This window comes from Bombus impatiens, unplaced genomic scaffold (assembly GCF_000188095.3).
Source record: "Bombus impatiens unplaced genomic scaffold, BIMP_2.2 scf_0896, whole genome shotgun sequence".
NCBI classification, from domain to species: domain Eukaryota; kingdom Metazoa; phylum Arthropoda; class Insecta; order Hymenoptera; family Apidae; genus Bombus; species Bombus impatiens.
In genome coordinates this window covers 427,964-434,737 of record NT_177315.1, presented here as the reverse complement: position 1 = coordinate 434,737, position 6,774 = coordinate 427,964, and the positions used below count along the sequence as shown (strand labels likewise).

Here is a 6,774-nt window from a genome sequence, read left to right as displayed (position 1 = left end):
GATTTGGCAGACGTATGCGAACTTGACCGATTCTCGGATGGATAGGAATGAATAATTAACAGGAGATCGTTGTACGCGCCAGAGTAAATTGAAAATGAAGAACGACGTTTGGTGGTTCGAGCCCTCGTTCCGGGGGATTCAGGAGAAATAGTAGTTGAACGCGTTAGCGAAGAATTAACTCGATACACGCTGGAAGATTGTTTATTTTTGACAAGGTATATTTTAATTACGAAGTTACGATTAAACGGCAATCATTTGGTTCTTCATGATACTTGGATTATATTCGACTAGAATCAAACATACTATAAACTCTTATAATCCAAGTTACAGTACCACGCCAAAATAATTTACTTATAATTCTCGATGAGAATTGACTGTACAGATAAAAAAAGAAATAACAGTTGGCGATTATACAGCACATTTCTATGTATTAGGTTGTCTAAGTGTTTCTTTCGTTTTATAAGAAAATAATAGACGCACAAGACGTTTTCTGTTTTATATTAGTTTATCGAATTATGCACGAACGTAATGATAGAAATAGAACGAAATGGATCGCACCTAATTCAATAAAATAATATAAAACAGAAATTGTTGTTCATCTATTATCACCTTATGAAACGAAAGAATAATATGTAGTTATTCATAGTAAGAGTAATAGTTATTGATAATTATAGTTATATTATTATATATAGTTATTAATATATAGTTATATTATTATTATTGCTTAGTCCGTGCCTTTCGGCCTTTCTCTTTTATCTATTTCGCTTCTTATATATCTACCTCCCCTCTTATCCACTCTATTATATTGCACTGCCTTAATTATTCTATCTCTAAAATTTAAAAACTAATAACTAAAAACTATTGCAACTTTTGGTTTTTTGGGTTTTTGTCTCCTTGCTGTGCTTCCTTCTCGTCGTTCCTCCTTTCGTCTTGTATCGCCTTTCTCTCCTCTGTTATTGCTTTTAGTTCTGTCAGTCCTTCTCCAGTCTCATTCAATGTTTTTCTATGTCCTTTGGTCCTCCCGTTATTTCGCATTCTTCTATTACATGTCTCGGGTCTTCTTCTTTCCTTTTACATAGCCCGCATCTGTTTTCTCCCTCTTCTTTCCAGTATTCCCTTGCTTCGGTCTCGTTTCCACATCTGAATCTTGCTAATATCTTCCTGTCCTTCCACTTCAGCCTCCCTTCTGGATACTTTGGTAACTCTTCTTTGGCAATTTTTCTGTAATGTATGTTATATTTAAATTTCCTTATCCTTTTCCCCTCTCTCCTGCTTCTCTCTTTCTTCTTTCTTCTATAATCTGGTCTGCCGCCATCCTTTCCTGCTCTTCTCTTGCTTCCATCTGCGTCCCTCCATTTCTCACCTCTTCTAGTACCCTCTTTCTCTTTCTTGCTCCTTTCCCTTCTTGGCCATTTCCCCAGTTTCCCTCTCTTTCCTTTATGCACTCCTTTACTAGTTCCTTTTTTGATTCCAAGGCTTTCCCTTCGTACCTTGCTGCTCTTCTGAATGCTTTTTCTTTGATTTCTGTTGGCTCGCGTTCTTCTATCAATACATAATTTGGTGTTGTCTTATCTAAACCTAAGATCCATTTCACATATCTTCTTTGTATTCTATGCAGTCTTTCTTCCACGTTCCAGTCCCATACCTCTGCTCCGAACAGCACCACGTTAATGTATAGTTATATAATAATATATATAATACATTATATAGTATATTATATAGTACATGTATATTATTATATAGCACTATACTACTACCATGGTAAAATAGTACTATATTATCGTTTGAATTGAGTTTCGAAAATCGATATATAACAATAAAAGCGACCCTTGCAATTGCCGCACCTTGCGAAACAACGTTCTTCCTTAACAAGCTCCTCATTTCCGGATTCTTTAACCAGGTAACTGCGAATTTTAGTTCCAGAAATTTCTCATGGGATTAGGTCGTGGAGTAAATAAATATAAGGGAAATACAAGCATACGCGTGAAACGCAGCTAATTGGTTAATGCTCGAATTGTAAAACAGATTGAGAAAAATATTCTGAACAGGTAGAAAGACGACGGATGTGGATACAACGAGCGATGCTTAAACAGCGAATGTGTATATTATTACATAATAGTAAATAATAAAATAAATTATTTAATTACATGAAGAAGTAGCAAGCGGTCAGGATGGTTACAAACAGAGGCAAATTTTGAGATTCGATTCTTTGGAGAATGAGGCCAGGGACGAAGGAAACTACGTTTTCAACTTCTTTTCACACGTAGAGTAACCTCCCATCGATCGTCCAAGCGGGAATTGACCACGTTTACGTACACTTTGCAAACCTTCGAACCGTATTTCCTGAAAACGGAAAATCTCCGACGCACCTATCGTTATCTCCGATTTTCGTTTTATTTCGAGCCACGGACTCGCCCTGGTCCCATTTGTACCGCGAATTACGAGCCACCCTGTAGTCGCTGGAAAACGGATAGAAAAAGCAAATTTCCCACTACGCCCACTTTAAAGCCCTTTCGGCGGAAGGGTTGCGTACGAAATTTCTACATCCATCATCTCCGTTGGCAACCCCTTCACGGCCAACCCCCGACCGGCACGCGCCATTATAATGCTCCGGCTGAACTCGCTCGAAATTTAACTGCCCTTTAAAACTTTAACTACGGTTTACGAGCTCGCTGGCGCACGTACGACGAGAGCCAGAGAACAGCATCGAGCACGGTGAGGCGCCGTCTGTTTTTACGAGCCTTCTATCTCGCGCCCTTTTGTTGCACCGGCGAATCGACCAGGCAAAATGGAAATTTCATGCAAGAGCTTCACGGCGGAGACGTTATCCCAGGCCTCTGGGATACGTTCGTAAAATTTCCCGTGGAACGGTAAAATCGCAATAAAAATTCCTGCCACCGCGCTATGAACGCCGCGAGATTTCCAAGGGTGAGAACACGGCGAGCAGGTTCGGCTGGCGGTGCAGAAGGTTGTTCGACTGAACGAAGCAAGCGAGACAAGCGCGACATCGCACAGAGACTAATCAGCTCGCGACACTATCATCGTCGCTATCACTCTGTGTCATTACGCACTTGTTTTACTCGCTTTGTTCTCTCAGTCAACCGAATAGTCCGTCACATCTGCTCGCTATGTTTTTGCCTTAAGAGAAGAGAGTCTTGGTAGGGCGGCAATCGCAGAGCGGCAAATTCAAAATCTCCTTGGGGAATTTAAAATCATAACGAGGCATCGTTCGATAAGTTCCAAGGTAAAAGTAGGACGAATATTTCACGAAAGAAATGTCTGAGTTGGTCCGAAGAAGAAGGCGGTCAAACGTAACGACGATTCTTCATGCTCGCTGCATTGCAGTTTGTCCCGTGACATTTTTATTTTTATTTATTTATTTATTCTTATTAATCAACGATTTGAGCAACGCGTAGCGTCTATGTAAATATTTCATTTTGTTCGTGAAATAACGTTTCAGTTTTCCCATCTCGCGCTTCCATTTCACAGTTACGATCATTTCAAGTCAAAGTGTTCCAATTCGCTTTTCGCAGTATCGCCGACTAGATCTGTATATTTTACAACTTTCCCATGACTGTACGTTCATCGACTGCCGACATTTATGCAAATTCCTGCTTTTACGAACAAGTATAATGTAAAAAATAGCGCTCGAGTGGAAGATCGTTTCACCTACTAAACCTTGTAAAAAGTAATTTCGGTGTTTTATACGTTTTTGCATATCACGAGCTTGCCCTTTCGCGTCTTGAAATGTCGCACGAACGCGTAAAAATCCGCAGTCGACTTATTGAAATTTGAGCCGAAGGGCTACGAATTTGCCGCTCTTTCGCCATTCTCCTTCTGCATCCGTGCGCGTGTTCGCGCGTATCGAGCGGATAGACGGAAATTCCGGTTAACGGTCGATGCAACGAGGTTCCGCGAGCGAGCGAACGAACGTTGGTAGCCGGCAGAAGGTTTCCCAGAGCGGAAAACCGGAGGAAAATTCAGTGCGACTGGTGGACTCGCAGGGAACTCGCTCGAGAGAACAAAACCGTGCTATTGTTTCCCTCTAACAAGCACGGACAGCTAGGTTCTGGCCTTCGTGCTCGAATCGAGCGATGGTATCGCGCGTGACCCCGCGTTCAAACGTAAACGGAGAGATTTCAAGTGGCCTGAAGGGTGGAGGCCAGAGGGGAAGAGGAAAAAAACGCGCAGGAGACAAGAAAAGAGAAAAGGCACGCCACGCGAGGATAGGAGAGGAGAGGAAAGGAGAGGTTGCCGTGCAAAAATTCCGCGCGTAGGACGAGCGGAAATCCTTATGGAAATGGCTGGCGACCGCGCTCTCGCTAACGGAAGTCGAGAGACGTGGAGGCTAGCGTATCCTGTTTGATAAAACGCTGCAAACCAGATAGAAGGGAGTCACTGCGCCGATGGTACACGAGATTATGGTAATCTTTGCCCGTTCCAAAGAGACCTCGTCTTTGGATTTCAACGGGCCGCCAGATATCATCTTTCACGGTAGAGATGGAGGGAAAAGGAAGAAGACGGCCAAAGAGAAGAGAAAGGGAGGGAAGAGAGTAAATTCGCGGAGAAGCTGGCGTTAAAATCGAATCGCTCGGATTTATGCGCGGACGACGCGATGCAGCCAATATTCCTGATAATATCCTTACGAGGCTTGTTCGCGAGGAAAGGTGAACAAAGTGTGGCAAAGGAAGAAAGAAGCAAGGTTTGATAAGTTGGAACCAGTTGCTGCACAAGTGCGTATATCACGCGGCATGGATGTTTTCGTTTATTATTCATGATGGGATGTTGGCAGCGGTTCTTCGCGAGCGGTGATTTAGCGAGGAAAACAGCGTCGTTTCCAACGGCGACGAGGCGGAGGAAAGCTTGTCCCGGCATTCTCATAGATCGAAAGCGGACCGCGGTGTTGCGTAATTGAATTAGGAATGAATCGAAAGCGAAATCGAAAGCGTTTGTGTGCAAATCACCGCGAGAGATCATGGCGAACCGATCGACGTCTCGCTTGCGAAATACGCCTGCTGCGAGAATGCGTTTCGAAAGGGGATGACGACGATGATGTCCTCTTCTCGCTTGGAAAATTCTCATCTTCCGATCGATCACGAGCAACGAAATATTCGCTCGTACCGGTGGGTTCTTAAGTACGTGGCGGATAATGCGAATAACTTCGATTGGGCTTCGATATCCTGAAACTCTTGAAACTCTGACGAGCCTTAAAAAGATGATGCTTATTTTGATATAACCGTTGAAAGCTGTCGAAATTAACCCTAGAACTATCACAGTCAAATTGACTGGTTTTACAATTTTATTTTCAAATTCCTACTTCGTGTTATATTTTTTTTCCAATTGCAATGATGTAATCGCTCTCGCAAGGATAACTAAAAGAATAATATAATGAATTTTATTTTGTTTTCCATGTATTCAACCTGAAAATAATTTCGTATCGAGGCTACTTAAACCAATACCAGTCAAAATGTAAAACGGTCCTGCAATCTGTTTATCGAACCAGTTTCTTCGTTTCGTACAACTTGCCACAAGTTTTTCAAATTTTTACTTCGTATCATTCCATATGACGATATCAGATATCAGGAAAATTCCGGATCGATCGCTGCATCGCTAGATGCTAACACTAGAAATACCACAACAGTCAAAACGACTGGTTCTACAATTTTATAAACGTGTCAACCCTCGTTTAGGGATCCCAAATGGACTAATGATACGAGAAACGTACTACGCAACGTGGAATTGCTTCTGTGAGAAAGTAATAAATCAATAAATATAAAAGTATTATTTGTTATTGCTTAGTCCATGCCTTTTGGCTTTGGACCAGCTTTCCGTTTTATATCTCGTTTACCTGTTTCGTTTCACTCTATTATATTGCACTCCCTTAATTATTCTGTTTCTAAAACTATGGCAATTTTTGGGCCTTTGCCTCCTTGCTGTGCTTCCTTATTGTCGTTCCTCCCCGTCTTGTATTGCCCTTCTCTTTTCTATTATTGTTTTTAGTTCTGCTGGTCCTTCGCCAGCCTCGTTTAGTACTTTTTCTGTGTCCTTTGGTCCTCCTGTTATTTCGCATTCTTCTATTACATGTCTCGGGTCTTCTTCTTTCCCTTTACATAGCCTGCATCGTTTTTCTCCCTCTTCTTCCCAGTATTCCCTTGCTTCGGTCTCGTTTCCACATCTGAATCTTGCTAATATCTTTCTGTCCTTCCACTTCATCCTGCCTTCTAAGTATACTTTGGTAACTCTTCTTTGGCGTATAAAAATATTCTATTATTACGTATTTTTTAAAGACCTGTCATTTTCACTGGTTTCGGTAGAAATAGCTTCGTGTTAACTATCGGAAGTTCTAGCGTTAATATATATATGTCGGGTTATCATTAGGATTTAAGGCGCGTAATGATTCTTCGTTTGAATTAGCCATTGTTTTACGAGACAGAGAATATATTTACGCGAATAAACAAGATTTTACAAAATATTATGAATAATGAGTTTAATAAATGATAAGATTAACAAACGATAAGTTTAACTAATAATTAGATTAAAGAATAATAAGTTTAACGAACAATAAGAGGAGCAAATAATATGTCTTACGAATAATAAATTTAACGAATAATGAGATTAACGATTGATAGGTTTTACGAATAATGAATTTAATTAACGCTATTAACAATGTTCCGGGGTTCAAACGAATCCACGATCAACGGGATAACTCTTTACTATGTGTAGAATAATTTTAAACACAAAAATACGATTGCTGAGACACTCGGTAAATTGCTC

General features: G+C 40.9%; 1 long non-coding RNA gene across 1 annotated transcript; it reads right to left on the bottom strand.

The window, feature by feature from the left end:
- Nucleotides 1–932: 932 nt before the first annotated feature.
- On the bottom strand, nt 933–6,284 carry LOC117152247. Its single transcript, XR_004462566.1, has 3 exons — nt 6,232–6,284; nt 1,195–1,202; nt 933–1,093 (listed from the first exon to the last, which is right to left on the bottom strand). It is a non-coding gene; the product is annotated as an uncharacterized LOC117152247 (long non-coding RNA).
- Between the last annotated feature and the right edge of the window lie 490 nt (nt 6,285–6,774).